General features: G+C 43.8%; 1 long non-coding RNA gene across 2 annotated transcripts in view; it reads right to left on the reverse strand.

The window, feature by feature from the left end:
- The window catches only part of LOC134479558 (uncharacterized), a 170,587-nt gene that overhangs the window by 64,769 nt on the left and 86,077 nt on the right, over nt 1-19,741 (reverse strand). The window lies entirely within an intron of this gene.

Here is a 19,741-nt window from a genome sequence, read left to right on the forward strand (position 1 = left end):
GCCTCCATGAGGAATCCAAGGTCACCTAGACAGCCAGAGCCGAAGTCAGGACTGTCCCAGCCAGCATCCTCCCCAGTCTCTGTTCCCTACCTCAGCACCCCTAAGCAACTTCCAAACGACAATCGGTGGGATCATTCACCCACACACTTCACGGTTTGTCTCAATTTTTCAGATTGACTGAATATTAGAGAAGTGTTACCAATATTCTTTAATATTGGAACTGCAGCGGGTATCAATCTGATGCTGGTTAGCAATCTGAGAAAGAGGAAGCAACTGTCTACCAGTTTAGAGCAGTTCCTTAAGCTGTTCAGAAAAGCGATTTTCACATAATTATGCAACTAGGTGTGGTTTATTAGTGTAAGGCTTGCCTATCTAAAGTCTATTTTATCCATCTTTGATTTCTGTAGAGACGCATCACTGACTTGAGGTGTAGTTCACAGCAAAGACAAAAGAGAAAATATGGCCCTGGGGGTGGCATCCTAATATAAACTCTTTTGTCTTACTCTGCATATGCTGCCAGCCACAGAGAAAGACACAGCTGCAGGCCGGCTTGATTCACACCCGATCTCTCCGCCAGTTGGAAGAAGTTGTCAGATTTGTCAAAGTGAGTCTTTTGGTTTTTCATGCTGTAAAAATCCTGTGTTTGTCCTTGTACCCTCAACAGGGAATTTCAGGTTCTGTAAAGGGTGAACACATCACTAAACAACTAACCCCACCATCCTCTGAAAGAAACAAGGACTTACAAAGCAGAGGCATTGTCTGTAAATGAAATGCCATGCCGTAACTTGGTGAAGGCTCACACGGTGTTCGTGACTCACAGTGACCACACCATGGCAGCCGCCAATAGCTGATAAAGTGTATTCTACACTCTTAGCTTTTAGATCCCCTAAGGTGACTGAATCATCTGTTTTACACAATAGCCCCACAAGCCATAATCTCAGAAAATTTTCTGGGTTTATAGCTCAACACATACCAGAACTTTCTGGGCTTAGAGCTCAACACAGATTCGAACTTTCCCACAGATCATTTTCATCAGAATCTCTAATACTGCTGTGATCTCCTGCTGCATCAGCCAGTAATACTACGGGAAGCCCAGCAAAACCACTTTGGATTCTAAGATTGCTGTTATCAATGCATTTTCTCTCAGCCCACACCACGGAGACAAGGAAATCTACTCTCTGCGCTCCTGTGAGTGGTGATGAAAAAAAAAATCAGAGGAAGGGCGCGGTGTCCTGTAACCCTGACACACCAGAGGCGATGAGGACCGGAACAATAATCCAGTCTACAGCTTCGTTTCTGTGAGTGGCACCATTTGGGTGGTGCCAAAGGGATTCCAATCTGATCACCCGGGCTTCTTAGCTTCTGAGTTTATTCTGTTCTTCCAAACATCGACCTCCTGAAGTCCACAAGTGTTTCCAGAGAACCGTGCACGTGTGCTCAGTCTGGGTCCAAGTTCTCTCTCTTGAAAACTAGGTAGTCTGTCATATCTTAAATAAAAAGGCTTGCTTTTGTTTTTAATGTGAGAGTTGGTTTTATTTCCTCAGAGTAAATGATAAAGAGCTGTACTCACGCTGAGCCCAGAATGTCTCTGACTGTCCCTAGGCCTAGTTCTGGAAACTTCTAGCCTTCATGAAATCTAATCTTCTGCAAGCCCAGACCTTGAAGCCTCCAGCCTCCGATAACCTAGGCCTAGAATGTTTCAGCCTCTGAGACTTAATGCTAAACAATATTACCCTTTCTAGGTCTTTCTGAACTCTGGCTGACTGGTTCGACTCAGCTGTTGTTCAAACTCCTCTCCAAGATAACTGATCCAATCTGGCTTCTCTCAGCTGAACTGCTCTGCTCATCCTCAAGCTAACTCTGACAATTTGTTCAAATCTTCTGGCTCCTTCTCATTCTCATTCAACCGCTTTTGCTGCCCTGCACTCAACCGCATGATCTCCCAAGGAACTCAACTCCACTGCACTGCCCTGCAACGAACTTGGCTCCACTCAACTGAACTGACTGACTGAACTCACCCACCCGCTCTCCCTGTGCTCTTGTCAGTAGCCTCTCCTCCCTGTGCTGTTCTAGTGAGAGTTGAGTGTATCCTATTCTGTCAAATCTTTCTCTGATTCATCACTTTGCTTGCCCCTCCATATGCACATTATCGTACGAACGAGCCTTTCACCCACAGCAACGGTCAACACTTGCGGAAGCCTACAACCCTGCTGGCTCTGTTCCAGGGGCAGGAAACCATGTCAGGCTGTTCCTCATCTGGCCGTGCCACACTTGGCATGCCTCGGGGGAGGCATAAAGGACTAGATTCTATTATGTTCCTCTGAAGACTGCTGGAATCGTACCATAGTTCAGATCCGAGTCAGAAGCCCTTGGAAACTACACACCTCATGGCAGCTGGTTAAGAGGCTATGGCAGACGGGGCTGGGGATTTAGCTCAGTGGTTAGAGCGCTTACCTAGGAAGCGCAAGGCCCTGGGTTCGGTCCCCAGCTCCGAAAAAAAGAACCAAAAAAAAAAAAAGAGGCTATTGCAGAGAAATCCAATAGAACACTTGAGGCCCTGAAAGGAAGTGGGCATGAGACTCACGGGAAGTGTGACCCTGAATGTCAGTCATACAGAAGGAAGAGGCTGAGGAAAGGCACAGGGAAGACATGGAGGGTCCAGTGCAGCTGTGATGCGAGCTGAGCAGGGTGGTGATGGTGCACGCCTTTAATCCCCAGCACACGGGAGGCAGAGGCAGGTCTACAGATGCTAGCCTGGTCTACAGAGCAAGTTCTAGGACAGCAAGGGCTACACAGTCTTGAAAATCCAGATAGATAGATAGATAGACAGACAGACAGACAGACAGATATAGACAGACAGATATAGACAGACAGACAGACAGACAGACAGACGGATGGATGGATGTGCTGGGCTGAGCAGTAAGTCATGGAGTCAGCACAAAGTCAGCAAAAAAAAAAAATGGGGAGATGGGGTTATTTTTCAAACACTCAGCCTTCCACAAAAGATCACAAGGTGCAAGGAAACAGAATGGTTTGACCCTGAAGAAGAATGGCTTCAGGTTAACTTGACCACAACTCTAAGCCAACTGAGATAGGACCAGTGAGTTTAAAGGAGACCAGGAACAGTCAACGAATTCAGGAAGGTGATCTACGAACTGAAGGAAAGGAACACTGGCAGAGGTAGAAGTCATATTTCGAACACCAAACAGACATTCTGAGACTGAAAAATCATGATATGTGAATGGAAACTTTTTACCAACGGGGTTCAGATGACTCAGCGGGCAGAAGAAGCTTTCAGTGAACTTGGAGCTGAGCATGCTGTCAACGGTGGGGAACACCCAGAAGCAGAACCTCAGAAGAAGGGAGCGTGGGCTGGCTGAAGGATTATGGTCCCAAACCCAGACATAAGGGGGAGGGGGAAGGTCAGTATGGCTTTGATTTGCATTTTCCTAAGGGTAGGCATTGGTGTTGGTTAATTTTTATGTTATTTGCTGTTTTGAGGCTGAGGTGCGGTTCTTTGTGTACACTGGGTACTAACCCTATTCAGAGACACAAATTGCAAATAGTTCCTCTCGTCCCATGGGTTGTGTTTTCAGTCTGTTGATTCTATCTTCTGATGTCTAGAAATGCTGAATTTCCATGAATGCAATTTAAAATGTGTTTCTTCCACTGACTGTACTTTGTGGGGCCGTGTGCAAGGCAGTATTATCAAATCCAGCCCCAAGATGTCTCAATTATGCCTGTGTGGTTTTGAAGAACTGTATAGTTGTAACTTTGTTACTCAGTTCCTGGATCCTCACCAAGTTAATCTTTGTGCATGCTATCCAATGAGTACACAGTTTCATTCCTCCTCTTGCTTGTGAAAAAAAAAAAAAAAACCTGTGCAATGTTACATTAAATGCTGACCTTGCATCTTGTAACCTTGCTAAAGTCACCCGTTAATCATATAATAATTTTGTAGACCTTTTGAGAGTGCACTGAGAAAAACAAATCCGTAAAATACATGACTTAAAATACCTCGCTGCAAGTCTAACGAAGTCCTATGCTTCCTGTATTTTGAAAACTTAAAGATGTTAAAGAGATCAACCAAAGAGGGTTTAAATAAGTGGAAAAGCATATAGCATTTGGTATTGAAGGACAGACATAAAGGAAAACATAGGAAAGACACTTGAAGATAAAGCCATAGGCAGAGATGTTTTAAGTAGGACTCCAGAGCACAGGAAACAATCCCAAAACTGGGAAATGAGAAGACGGAAAATTAAGAAGTTTCTGCAATGGATGCACACACCACAGCCCTGTGTAGGAACATGGGCACAACTAGAGATAATGGTGTTGAGTAATGTCTCTCTTCCCTGGTCATTAATTGTCTCAGGTTTTGAGATGCTGATGAGGTAAATGGTGACCTTCATGTCTCTCAAACTTACAATTGAGTAGAAAAGTCTGGTGCATAGATAAGAGACACGTTCATATATATGTTCTAGATGCAAAAGTGTGTTAATGCAGTCATGGAACAGGTGCTAAGTGGCGTTCAGTGTGGCCATAAAGAAAATGAAATCAGGTCATCGATAGAGAGAGAATCGATGCTACTGGAAATCAGTACGTTCAACAAAATAAGCCAGGTTCAGAAAGATCGGCACCAGGTTTTCTCTCATATGCAGAACCTCGATTCAAAATGTGTGTGCGGTATATTTATGTGTGTATGTGTAGATGAGCCAACAAGCTAGAAAGAAGGTCATTGGTGGCAGAGGAAGAGCACTTAAAGGTGGTTAAAAATAGAAGGGTTATGAGATGCATGTAATGGAAAAGCAGAAGTGGGGAACCAGCTGGAAAGGGGGGTCAAAGGGCAGTGGAGGAAGACAAGAAGTGAAAACAACATGACACCTGTGTATTATGATAGCATGATGAAACTCATAACTCGGTACATTACCTTTAAAAAGTTAACCATGATTTTAAAACATGATAAAGATGCCACTTCTTCACAAACTAGCATAAAAGTTATATTCATATAGCATTGCATATATTAAATATAAATGTTATTGCTCATTATGACTAAATATAAGGCAATTGATTGTGATAAATTAGGTGTGAAATATGTAATGTACTTGTCACCTTATATGTGATTATGTGACTCATAGTATATGATATATACAAATGTATATTTGCATAGTATACATGTAATATATACAATATATGAGATTGCTTACATACTATTACTTATTGAAGTGGAAACTTTAGGGTTCTTTGGAGAGTAGTTGTGTTGGATGGGGTTTTGCTGGGGCGAACATGTGAAGGAGTGTTTTCCTGAAGTGGACACAGGGGAAAGACTAAGGCAGACCCGAGCATCCTTGAAGCAGACACAGGAGAGAGGATGTCCTGCTAAAGCAAGCACATGAAATGGCAGGTGAGGAACGATTCTTTGCTAATGATATAAACGTATTGGTCTGCCTTACACTGCATAGTTGAGTTGCATTTGTTGGGACAGCATAGAGAGAAATGCACCAAAAACCTTCTCATGGCGTGCTGCAGTTTCTTGCTTCTTCCAGGGACTATGCTGATTGGTAGTGATGTTAGCTGAGACAGATGCATGTTCTGAGGTAAGGCCCGTGCTGAGGACGACACATGAAGTTTGGAGGTTATAAAGTTTGGAGTGACAAAGACAGAACTTGGCTTGCTTATAGAGCTAGCTGTGTAACACTTGTGGGTCTTGGGTCTCAGGAATCTTCACTTCCCTGAGAGAGGCGCAGCAGAGAGCTCTCCTGCTGTTCCTGGTAGTACTTCCTGCTGCCTCAAGCCGGGACTGAGGCCTGGCTATCTCTGCTGGGTTGTGTCACTGCTGTTGCCAATCTGACTCTACTGACCTGGACTCCTGGTGTCTCCATGAAGTATTTGCAAATGGATCCAACTGCCACCGCATGCTAGCTAACCTGAGAACTGAATTGCTGATCTCCAAACAACACAGATGTGATCTGCTCCAAAGAACCTTTCTAAACAGGTCCACTTTTCCACTACCTCGGGTGGATGGTGGGCTACAAGGGAGGTTAAAGTGTCTAAGAACCATCATTTATAATAAGGTTTGAAAAGAGTTACAACTTATAAAGGGGCAGTTGAGCCACGTGGCAATGGCAGATGACAAGTCCTTAAGTCTGCTGTCAGCAAGCAGGAGCCTTAGCAATGCTGTGCTACTCTATCTTATGCCCAAAGGCCTGAGAACTCAAAGTCCCGTGGCCCAGAGAAGTTGTATGTAATTAACCACTACACAGATTTTATACAATTCTCACTAACATTGGAAGGTGTTCACAGGTAAGGAGAAATTATTTTAGTATATATGAAAAAGAAATAGAATTAGGATAGATAAATCTAGTTTGCAAAAAGAGAACACACTGTCAAAAGTATGTCCAATTTTGAGACAGTCCTCATGCCGGCAGTGGGAAAAGATATTATGTCGCAGATGAGCTTGCAAATTCTCCAGTGGAGTGTGAAGGAAAGGGAACTGGGAGAGGAGGAAGGAGACTATGTTTCCATTTCAGTTGCAGCTCAGCAGCAGTTACATACTAGCTTACATTTCCATTATTTTACTTTCCAACTTTCCAAAACAAAGACTAAAAGTAAACAAAAATAAATGCTTCTCTGTGCATAGGAAACAAAATCGGAAAGTATCTAATGCTAGCTTACCAGCGATGCCACTAGGCTGCTCCCAGGGACCTAGAAGGGCTTACCGCCATTATCAGCCAATGCTAGCACAGGACTGCTTGCCACCCAGTTCTCTCTCTGTGTTCCCAGGTGTCCCCAGGCCCCCCTCACCCTCCCTCTTTCTGTCCTGTGCCCACTCCCACATTAAATTACCAACAACAGTTATGACTCAAATGCAGAACCAAGATGGAAAGAAAAAGAATCTCCCTCTTGATAAACTGAAATTTTAATAAATATATGTATATAGTCAGAAAGCTAGATAGAATAAAAACATGAGGACCATCTGCCCTCTTCTTAAAATGAATCCTTTTTTAAATTAGTTGATTATACATTAAATGGGATTTTAAAATGCATACTATCTTAAAGACTCTCAAATATTGCCAGAAAATTACAGGAGAATTACATAATTGGTTCTCCTGGAACTAGACCTGTATGTCTTCCTGTGTAAAACTTGGTCCAGATCTTTTGGTTTTCACTGGAGAATCTCAGTTGCTGTGGTCCAATCCACTTAGACAACACCTCAGCACAGCATGTTACCACCATATGAAAACAGGTTGGGTACTTCTTGGCCAATGTGGCTGTTAATTTCTGGTTTCTAAGAACAAATATGATAATTTAAAATGCCTGGGCTTGTCATCAGGTTTGCATTTTTTTAAGTCGCCAGAACACACATGAGCAACTTATCTGGCGGCAATCTCAAACACTTGACGCAGAAGAGTAAGGGAGCTAGTTCCTCAGAGTTCCTCACGGGCTCAGTCCTTCATTTTGGTCCTTGGGAAAAGTCACTCTGTTTCTGTTCACAGCCACTAGGGCTCAGTCTCTTCTCTAAGATGGGAAGTGAGTGCGTCTTAGTAGAGAACCGAAGAAGCAGAGCACATCCCCAGCTGACGTGGAGTGAAAGCAGACCTTCCTGCGAGGATCCGGGGTCTCTTAAAGACAAAGCTCCCAGAAATTTGTGGGGAAAGATGGGAGAGGAACCTGTCAGGACAGGGTTGATCTTGTCGTGTTTTCTTTGTTTTGCTGTTCTTTTGCTTTGTTTTCTCATTTCCTCCCCCCTGGCATGATTGACAGGCATTGCGTTAATAATATTTAAAAGAAAACAATAGTTTAGGAAGATGGTGGAGGACACCTAAGCACACTGTGCTAAAATCTCCAGAGAATGAACTGCAGAAAGCTGGGTAAGCCTTATCACAAGGGATAGGGTGGGAGGGGATGTGTGTGTGCGATGACTGAAAATGTCCAGTTTAATGGCAAAGTCAAATAAGAAACTTCACAAAACAGAACAGAGGGGGGGAAATCCCCATCCATCCCAGAGGAACTGGCAGGTATGGGGGTTCCCTGCCCCTTCATCCAGTGAATGGTAATAACCGGAGCCACGCTTAAGATGGAGAGTCTCAGGAAACATTCTCCACTCTCAGCCATGGGCATTTAAAGGGAAAGGAGAGAAGGGGAGACACAAGGCATGTTCAGCTGCGGAAACAGCAGAGGTGTTGATAAAACTTCTCTGTGTGCTAACCTGGAGCATCATTGAGAGGTCATTTTAAAAGATGGCTGCTCAGCCATCTACATGGTTACCCCAGACCATTTAGAACCACATTCCTGTGCTCTAGCAAGCAGAGCCAAGAGGGTTCCTCTAGACTCCAGGGAAGAAATCACGAGTCTGAACTACACACACAGTCTTCACCGAGGTGTAAACTTGGCTGGAGCCAGAATCTACAGGGGAATACACAAGGTTCCAAACACATGCAGGATACCAGCAAGGACTGCCCAAGGAGGGGACCAACATTGACAGTCAGATCGCTGAAGGACCACTGAGAGGTCTGACTGGTCTCTATCAACACAGTGTCCAGGGCTTTAGTTAGAGCGGGAAGACAATAAGTGAAGGGAAGCAAGCAAGAGGAGCGGAAGTCAAAGCTTTCTTTGGGGATGATACGGTCTCTAAATAAGAGTCCCTTAAAGACTCTCCCAGAAAAGAGTGAATCTGTTAAACGCCGTTAGCAAAGTCAAAATACAAAAACACTCTATATACCTTTTCTACCTTTCTAAAACCAAACAAACCGAGAAAAAAAATCAGAAAAATAACTCTGTTCACAGTTACCTCAAAATAAAATTAATTACCTTGAAATAAGCATAACCCAGGAAACAAAACCTTCCCCACGATGAAAGCCTTAACGCACTGAAGGAAGGCATTGGAGAAGATCCTAGACGGTGGTGAGATACCCCCAACCCCATTTACAGAACTGTTGGAATTAACATTGTGAAAATGACCAGCCTATGAAAAGCAGACCGCAGGTTCAATGTAATTCCAATAAAATTCTAACATTATTCTGCACGTAAAGAAAATATATCTTAAAGTTTCGTATGGAAGCACAAAAGATGTCAGATGGTCAAAGCAAAAGCAATACCGGAGGCACTGCTGTGCCTGCTTTTAAGTCATTCTTGAGCTGCGGGAACAGAGACAACATGGTGGTCACGAAACAGACACATCGATATTACAAAACAGAAAACCCATCCATAAGCCCCAAATGCTTATTTGTGGTCTTCCAGTTGGTCAAGCGTGTAAAAACGCACAGTGGAGAAAAACCAAACAAATGATATTTTAAAGACGTAGATACCTTGGCCCTGGTCACCACTAAGACCAAGATGGCTGGGACTATAATTATGCCAACGGTCAGCCCTACACAAAGTATGCTGCCGTGATCAACTATGCTATACCTAATGACCACCTAGTACCTGTCTGAGGTAATGGGAACATGCCTGATGTGCCTGGAATGGCTGAAGAACCTCTGAACACTTCTGATGATTGACGAGGCCCCATCCCCTGTTGTCCCTTAGTAAAAATGTGAAAACCAAAACCCCAACACACAAAGTAGATACCCACATGCAGAAGAATGAAGCTAGTGGTTCGTAGATCCCCATCTCTCAGTAACAACAAATGCTGGTTGCTATGACATGAAGAACATGGGGATGTCCTGACAGGGTGACAGGGCAATGAGTGGATGAAAAAGATATACAGACAGACAGACAGACATGCACGCACACATGCGCACACATGCACACACTGTGGTGGATGTACTGGGATCAGGTAGGTAGCATGCTCTGGTGGAGATGCCAAGAAACTCAGGGCATTCTCTTGTACATCCGAATGGGGAGGTGGGTTTATTGTATACAGAGAATAGGTTTAGTGACTCTTGGTGGTAGATCTTTACAGAGGACCAGTCTCCGGCTGTGAACGTCTGGCGCTGTAGACATACTGCCCAGATCCACACCTAGACCAAGGGAAGGCTTTGCTGTTTCCTGGATCCAAATCTCAGGAAGGTGTTGCCATTCACATCGGTCTGAGGCACTGGAGTCCTTGACACGACGAGCTCATGTCGGCAGCGAACGTCCACTTAGGCCATCTGCTCCTTACACAGGCACTGGGGCTGCTTCTGCACCTCTCTGCTGGTGAGCTGTGGTGCAAAGCAAAACCTATCACGCCGTAGGTAGGAGTGTAAACCTACGTAGCCACTGTATAAGTCACTCTGGGGGTGACTCGAAGGAGATTTACCACAGGGCCCACAGCGTCTACCTATTGGTATTTATGCAAACGGCCTCTGAGACCAGTGACGACTCTCAGAGAGCCTTGCACAGCAATGCTTATCCCTGTGTTACTCACGATAGCTAAATTATGGAGCCACCCAGCCAAGGAATAAAGGTGTGTATAAACACAAGAGATTTCTTCTTTTTTTTAGTCATAAAGAATAAAGTGCAGGGAAACATTCCACTGGAGATAGTCACATTAAGCAAGGTGAACCAGCCTCGCAATGACGGGTAACATATTTCCCTAATTTGTTTTGTGTAGCGAGGACTTTGGTTTAAAAACCCCAGGTACGTTATATGAACATGCTTGTGTTTTAACAGTAGGTTTGGAATATTCGGCAGCGTCAGTTTGCCCACAGCCTTTAACTATGATTGCCTCGTGCTCTGGGGGTTGGGTGATGGGTGCGGGAGGGATGGAAAGTGATTTTTGCCAGCTGCAGACAGTTTAATTCTGGGGACTCTGAGGAGGGTATAAATGCCAGAGCCCTAAGAGGACCTGTGGCAGCAGCTGCTGCTGCTGTAGTAAGGTTCAACTCTGGTTCAATGGTCCCATCTGCTGTTTTTAGTTTGCTGATTTGCTGGATATTCTGACAGTGAAGATTGGACTTTCTCTAGGAACCTGATGTCCCTAATCAGTGGGTCTAAAAAGGTCGACGTCCCCTTTCCCCTCTAGCCTTCTCTGTCTTACCTAGTGTCGGCAGGGAGGAAGGGATTATCGTGGAAGAAGGGTCATAAGAGTGGTAGATAGACAACCCCAATAATACGGCTAAATAAACGTGCCTGCCATTTCGTTCTGAGGTTTCTAATAGATTCATAAAGTCGTGTGTGTGTAACTTGAAAGTGGAGGACAGAAGTGTGACTGTATAGGGAAACAAGGAAGGCTATCAGGAGGCAGACAGGCGGAACGGGGTGGATGGGAATGTGGCACTCTGCTCCCTGTACAACGTGTGCTCTGTGGAAAATGTCCTTGTGTAACACAGTACTGTGTACGACGAAAATTAAAGACAGAAAGATAATAACTTCTGAGTTTTCGGTTACTGTTTGAGTTTCTAGAACATTCTATTGTATTGTTTTGGGTGGGCTAACTGAAAACACAGGGGCAGACTCGAGCACTCGTTTTATAACTGTTGGAAGGAGGAAGTAGGGAATTTGAGACTGCGTCCAGGCCCTCTGTCCCTTACTGGTGGGAACCCTTCCAACAGTAAGGATTCCTATCCCTAACTCTAATTCCTACTCTTAGATTGTAAAGGACTTCAAGGTAACAAAAGACTTAAGAGTGTGCTTTATTAAATGTCCAAACTGTCACAATGCCCAGCACAAAGTGTTTGGTTTCACAGCGGCTCTCCCACGTCGGCTACCAAAGGGCGATCGGGCCTGCAAGCAGCACTGGTGACTTGGTTCTGTAAATACAAGCTCTTCCCAGAAGAGGTATCTTAGCAGGAAGTAGTTATGTTCCCTTTTCCTAAGAAAAGAGAGTGCTCACACTTTCTGTGGGCAGGGCAGTGAGGTAGGGGTGTTGCCCACACCTCTGCCCAGATTTCCTCCTTGTGGGGAGGTCTGGCTAAGCAGACCTGTTAGTAACTAGTGTTAACGGGTCTTGCTGGCTACAAGACACTGGAGCCCAGTGCGTGTCCTCTCAATCTCTTGGCACAGGCTCCTCTGATCTCACAGAGAACAGGGCCTCCCTGGCAGGGTGACCCATTCTGATTTCCCTTTCAACCGGTGACATGCACAGGCAGGAAAAGGGATCCCAGTCAACTAAATGGCCTTGACCAAAATAATCCCTCCTGACATTTGAAACATCAAGTTCATCTTTTCCCGACTGTCCTACTCACTAGGGTCCTAGGTGACAGCCGCGTGTACAAGAATCCCAACAAAGAATGAAAACATTCTCAGAATATTTACATTGTGGTCACATATGTACATAGCTCCACAATAAAGACACCATCTATGCCCAGGTGAACTTTGCGTCTTAATCCTGTAAAATACAGTCCCAATGTCCCAGTCCTGGGTAGGGAAGTCACTGAAAATCAGCCCGTATGTCAAGACTCGAATTTCCACAGAGCAGGGATCCAGAAGACAAAATTCTGGAAAAATTAATTTTAAAATCATTTAAAAGTATACCTCTGTACAATTAAGTTCAGACATGATAGTGAAACATAGTTTCAATAGTTGGGAGACAGAGGCAGGGGGATTACAAGTGTGAAGCCAGTCTTGGTTATATATACCACACCCTGTCTCTCAAACAAAATAAATGCAAGAAAGAGAATGGTAAAAATTTAATTTTTTGAAAGAATAACTATTTTAGAAACAAAAGGGCAGATATCATCATAGACCACTTATAGAATAAAACGGGCAATATCATCATTTCTTCATCTCTAAACAGTGCTGCGCGACCACCATAGCAGGTACAACCGTTGACAGATCTATGACATCCTGAGTACTTTATGCCTGCTAGATAAGGGGTCCCCTGCTGGCAACTCTTTCACAGAGTCTAGTAGAACTCTTTAACTCTCTGGGGAATCTCTCTCGTTCTCTGTGATCTTTCTCTGTCTCTCTCTGTCTCTCTCTGTCTCTCTCTCTCTCTCTCTCTCTCTCTCTCTCTCCCTCCCTCCCCCCTGTTTTCTCCCCCTCTCTTTTCTTTTCTCCCTTACCTCCTCCTCCTCCTCCTCTCCTTTTCTTTTCTTTTTCTTTTCCTTTTCTCTTCCCTACCCCTGTGTATGTATGTATATATCTGTATTTGAAACGTGGTCTCTTAATGTAGCCCAGGCTAGCCGCTCATGGGGCTTCTGTCTTTGCCTCCCAGTGCTGAGATCACGGACATCCTCAGTACACCTGCTCTCTGTTCCCCACAAACCCACCCGATGCTTACATGCACAGTCAGCTTGTGACCATGCACTTTCATGAAGTCAGACTTGCCCAGACCACAAAACAGACTAGCACTGCTTAGCAACCTTCAGATAATTTATACTCCGACCCTGGAAGTGATGTGAGGATGAAACAAAGAACACGGTGAGTTGGAAAAACGAATGCTGACCATTTAAAATTGTGGGGAAAACTGAAGGGAAAATTGGGCCTCTGAGAAAGTGTATAACCAGTATAGATTATGGGCAATTACACAGAGGTAGTCTGTAAGAGCTGACCAATTTTCACCATCATTAGCTATTTTGAAGCATTGCGTTGTGACACACAGCTGCCTTTGTTCCCTTCTGGGGCACAGCCTCTCTTAGAAAACATATTGTTCTGTTTCTGTACTGTGCTGTTTGGTCATCTTGAGGTTTCTCTGTGGTCTTCTGTGTGCCAACATAAGCATTCCTAACTAAATTCTCCATCTTCCCGTGGCATCTTCTAGGTTGTTTTGAGTACAGAGAAATCCACCAATCTTTGATCATCCGGGAATTCAATCCGATCTCACCATCGTGAGTGGAGATTCATTCATGAACCCGTCAGAGCTTGCTCCTAGCATGCTATGCCCTCCTGGGTGCTGTGGGTATGAAGCAGTTTCCCTCTGATTTTGCTTCAAAGGAAGGGCCGTGCGCTCATAGGCACACCCCGTGTGGTTCTGAAGAACTGTGTAAGGAAAGATGTTTGAAGGAAAGGTTTATAATCTCTTAGTTTGATCTTGCTCCCCGAGAACAAAGCAACTCTTCCGTTTACTACACAGATGCCAGGTATGACGGGAGGGGGCCAAGAAGTCCAGCTAAACTTGACTTTTTATAAAATGTAATTTTTGTATGAGTGTCCCTTGACATATTTGTGGAATGTACTTGTTTTATGAGACCAATTTAGACTAAGCATTATTTATGGTCATGTAGGATTTAGTTTTTAGAGTAAGTTACCATCTTAAACAATACTTGAAGGGAATACTATGTAGTCTCAGGAACATTCCACATTCAGAGGTAACATCTGAGCTGAGTCCTAAAGAATGAGAGAGAGGCAGGTGGCAGTTGGCTTAGACACTGACCACAGATACAAAGAAAATCCCCAGCACAGTGTATCAGCTTCCTGTGGTTACTGAGGTGAACTACCAGAAACTTGGTTGAGTAGGCAGTACAAACTCACACTCATGGGGTTTTAGAAGCCAGAAGCCTAAACTGAAGGTGTCCACCAGGCCGTGCTCCCTTCTGGGATCTTGAGGGAAGAACTTACTCCGGTCTCTTTCAGCTTCTATTATCCAGCTACCCATGTTTTGTGCATGATGCTATGTTACATAAGGACACTTTCACACAGTACACAGTGTACACTGAGTACATTCCCAACCCTCTCTCTGGACCCTTCCCCTTCTAAGCCTTCCCCTCCCTTCCCTATTGGTCGGTCCTCTACCTCCTTCATCTAGATACTTTGTCTCTCTCTCTCTCTCTCTCTCTCTCTCTCTCTCTCTATATATATATATATATATATATATATATATATATATGTGTGTGTGTGTGTGTGTGTGTGTGTGTGTCTATGTGTGTGTGTGATCTAGACACTTTGTCTCTCTCTCTCTATGTGTGTGTGTGTGATCTAGACAATTTGTCTCTCTCTATATGTGTGTGTGTGATCTAGACACTTTGTCTCCCTCCCTCTCTCTATATATGTGTGTGATCTAGACACTTTGTCTCTCTCTTTCTCTCTCTCTCTCTCTCTATATATATATATATATATATACATATATGTGTGTGTATGTGTGTGATCTAGACGCTTTGTCTCTCTCTGTATGTGTGTGTGTGTGATCTAGACACTTTGTCCCCTCCCTCTCTATATATATGTGTGTGATCTAGACACTTTGTCTCTCTCTTTCTCTCTCTCTCTCTATATATATATATATATACATATGTGTATGTGTAGTGTGTGATCTAGACGCTTTGTCTCTCTCTCTCTATATGTGTGTGTGATCTAGACACTTTGTCTCTCTCTCTATATATATATATATATATATATGCACACGCATATGTGTGTATATGTGATATATATGTAACATATATGTGATGTGTGTGTCTGTGTAATGTATATGTAATATATAATGTATATGTATATGTATGCATATGAAGTTTCATGAAGTCAAATTTTCTCAAATGACACTGCCTAGCAACATATGTATATGTACATATACACACACATATATATACATATCAGACATACACACACATTGCATAAGAGACCATCCCTCTCTCACATACACAGAGATACATGTGTATACATGTATTTTATATATGTATATGTGAATATACACACACATATATACATATAATTTCCATGTAGCTATATAAATACTAGGAATCACAATGACACAGATGAGATAATATATGATATTTGTTTTCTGTGACTCCCTTAACTCACTTAATATCTTCATCTCCAGTTGTCTCCATTTTCCTACAAATAACATGATTTCCTTCTTAAGGACGAGCACGTCCCTCTGTGCTCACAAACCTCATCTTCTCTGCCTACTTCTTGGATGTTGGATGCTTGCAAGGGTCCAGCTTAGCCGTGAGCAGTGGTGTAGTAAACACTGATGGGGGACCTTTGGGAAGGCTGACTTGGGGGACGTTGGCAGGCTCCCAGGAGGGACACAGCTGGCTCACAGGAAGCTGCTTCTACACCACACCAGTCGCCATAGCAGCTAGACACACCCTCACCAGCATGAGGGTTCCTTTTGTCCACATCCTCACCGGAGGTGCAGTTGTTTGTTGTTGCGATGGTTGCCGTTGTGACTGGGGTGAGATGGAATCTCGGTGTTCAGATTGCACTTCTCTAAGGACTAGTGAGGCCGAACATCTTTCTCTATCTTTGCTGAACGACGACTGCACTTCATCTCTTCCGAGCCGTCCGCCCGCTCACTGCATAAGCATACGTATTGTGTGGGCTGCTTGAGTTCTTGTGGGTTTGTTTTTTAAATTCTTTGTATATTATAAATATTAATTCTTCATCAGTGAAGCCTTCCTCCAGCTCAGTAGGCTGCTTCCCACCTTGATTCATGGTCTCTTTCACTGTAGCTCCATTCTTTAACACACATATATCTGGTTTTACCAGCATTGTTTCTTAAAGAAGTTGGGTTTTTTCCCCTCGATATATATTTTTGGCATTTTTTTTTGCCAGAAATTATATGGCTATGCTACAAACCCACTTTCTATTCTGTTTATCTACATTAAAGATCCAAAGACCCCAGCAGAAATCTCTCAGATCTGATAAACGCTTTTATCAGAGCGTTGGGATGCAATATTAACATGTAAAAATGACTAGGCTTCCTGTGTGCTAATATCAAGCACGCCAAGGAATAAATCAAGGAAACTTCCATTCACACTAGCTTAAAAATACCTTGGAGGGCTGGAGAGATGGCCCAGCGGTTAAGAGCAGCAACTGCTCTTCTAGAGGTCCTGAGTTCAATTCCCAGCAACCACATGGTGGCTCACAACCATCTGTGATGAGATCTGATGCCCTCTTCTGGTGTGTCTGAAGACAGCTACAGTGTGCTTATATATAATATATAAATCTTTAAAAAAAAAAAAAACCTTGGAACAAACCCAACCAAGGAAACCAAAGATTTGTATATTTAAAAAAAACATTGAAAAATATCGAAGAAAACAATTGAAGGAGACATTAGAAGATGAAAAGACCCCCATGTTCACAGATTGAACAAATTAGTGTGATAAGGTGACAGATGATGTTGTGAGGTGGGCATTCTCCTGAAAGCAGTCTATGGAATCTGAGCCACCCTGGTCCAATTCCTGCGCCATTCATTACGTAAACAGCAAAAGAAGATACAGTATATTTGGAAACACAAAAGATCTCAGATAGTCAAAGCCAGCCCAAGGGAAGAGAACAGTCTTGGCACCATCGACATTCCTGGTTTCATTAAGGAACCTGCTTTAGGATCAGGAGGCAGCAAGAGAAGGGGAGACACGCAAGTGAGTAGAGAAAGACTTGGAGATGCAGCCGTGAGGACTGAGGGCTTGCTGGTGAGTTTTAGCTAAGGGAGCTGAGAGGGGAGACCACAGAAGAACTCTGTAAAACCTCACTTTGCTGCCGTCATCATTGTCGTCGTCATCATCACCACCACCATTATTTATTTTGGAGCTACTGACAAGTAGCTGGCCTTTAGAAATACGAGTCACTTCCTTCAAGTCCTAGTGCTGGGTCCTGACGATCTTTGGTGAACAATCTCTATTTATTAACCAGACAACTAAGAATGTAAATCATGAGAACTAACTGCCACGAGGCAGCCAGAGGTTGGCATGTGATGGAGTCAACAAAGGCTCTCAACGCAAATTCAGGACAGAGGAGAAGCAAGTTTTTTTTTTTTTTTTTTTTTTTGGTTCTTTTTTTCGGAGCTGGGGACCGAACCCAGGGCCTTGCGCTTCCTAGGTAAGCGCTCTACCACTGAGCTAAATCCCCAGCCCCTAGTTTTGATTTGTCCCAAGGAGCAGTTGGTAAAGTAGGCATCCTCTTGAATGGAGGCATGTTCTTTCCTTTCCACTCAAAATGGCGTCTTAACAAAGGGCCAAGTTGGGAAGATGAGAAGTGACGTTGGTAGAGTGATGGATGAGGACACAGCTCACACCGGTTAACACCGTCAACCTCTCTCACCCTGGGTCAAGCTTGCGTGGCAAGGGCATCTTTCAAGCTACTGTTAAGAGCAACCAGGAAGTCCTTCGTACCCTGATCCCTGATGTTCTCTGCCACCCAGTGTTCATCAATACAGACCAGATGGCAACAGATCAATGACCCTGCTGCAGGCTGGACAGAGATGAGTGTGATGAAGAGAATTCTGACAGGAGGGTGTGGGAGACAGGTTCTACTATGGTTCTGCCACCACCAGCTGAGGAGAAGTACCATGAAGGTCAAACGAGATAAGGGAGTGAAGATTCGGGTCTTTAGATTTAGAGTAGGCTCAGGACTTTTTTAATCAAATTTAATTAAATATTCATAAGTGGTACAGCTATAAACCAGCAGATTTATTTAGCAAGTCATGATGGATTGATCACCGGGGATTCATACCTGGATCTCTGATCTATATTCAGATGGTGTTAATCAGGAACGGAACGGACAGCTCCATCTGTCCTCAGCGCAACACACAGGATTCTGGCCTCCAGTGCGATATATCAGGGTCATACAGCCTCAAATATTTTGCAGAAAAACTTCATTAAAATGTCAAATTTAACATGAAGGACGCTCATAGCCCGGAATTAGAACTTGAAAGAAATAGCCATTACTTCAAAGGCAGGTAACTGTGTGGTCTGATTGAAATGATAATAAAGTGGGGTGGTTCTTGGTGTCTCTGTGTAGAATAACATTTTATTTGGGGTTTTTGTGAAGTGAACTTCACGACCTAGATACGACTACCAGCCCCATTTGTGACTCCCCCAAGATCCATCAGTTTGATGTTAGAAAGAAAAATGGTACAATTTAGTGGCCTGTCACATATAGCATTGTGTAAGGACAGAGAAACAGTGTAAATTGTAAATGCATTCTGATCTTTCCCCGCTAACTGTCTCACCAACTAAAACTGTTCCTTAAGGAAGAAAGCCACAGAATCAGACATGCTAGAAAGATATGCCTCTGGCACTCACTAACTCACGGCAGGGTTATTCTTGGATCATCCAGTTTGATTGGGCAGTGACGGCCACATCTTCATGTGCTCGCAAAACTTCGAATTCCGTATTCTTCTTTGTTTTCTGAGACTGTGTTATCGGTCGATCTGGATCACGCTTGTAGTAGTGTCTAATCATAAAGCACCTCTAACCGTGTCTCCTTGAAGTAATTTATCAGAGCCATGACCACTGTGCATATTATCATCAAATATCTGGGAATGGTACCTTCAAGTCCACATCAGGTGTGAATGCAATTGGAAAATGGGTGAAAATACTTAAGGAGATGAAGACTAGTGGAAACAAATTCCTGGGACTTGAGGGGTAGCTCGGCTGTTAGGAACACGCACTGCAGTAGCTACTCTCACAGAGGACCCATATTCAGTTGGGTGCACACGGTCATCTGTAACTCCAGTCCTAGGGGATCCAATACCCTCCCCTAATCTCCTTGGAAACCATGCACACATGCAATGCGCGCGCACACACACACACACACACACACTCACACGCACACACACGAACGCCTGCACACACCAGCGCACAGAGAAAACACCCATACACATAAAATAGATATTTTTTAAAAGAAGTTATTTGGTTCAGGTTGATCTTCATGTAAATCATACAGACTGGGAACTTGGGGGAGACATTTTATTGTTTTCATACTATCAAGGGTAACTGAACACTAACCAGTATTCTTTGTAGCTATTGGGGGAGGGGTAAAGAAGACCGAAGGTACAACAGCAGCAACCCGTGATGTGCTGACATTTTTGTCAAGTAGCCCATCTTCATGGGAAAGAACCAGCCTGGTTTGCCGAAATTCTTAATGAAACTTTAAGCAGCTTTCTGTGCTTGGTAGGAAGCACGGTGGTTCAGGGCCCAAAGCACTGTCTCATGGGTAAGCA

Source organism: Rattus norvegicus, chromosome 7 (assembly GCF_036323735.1).
Source record: "Rattus norvegicus strain BN/NHsdMcwi chromosome 7, GRCr8, whole genome shotgun sequence".
In the NCBI taxonomy this organism is placed as follows: Eukaryota; Metazoa; Chordata; class Mammalia; order Rodentia; family Muridae; genus Rattus; species Rattus norvegicus.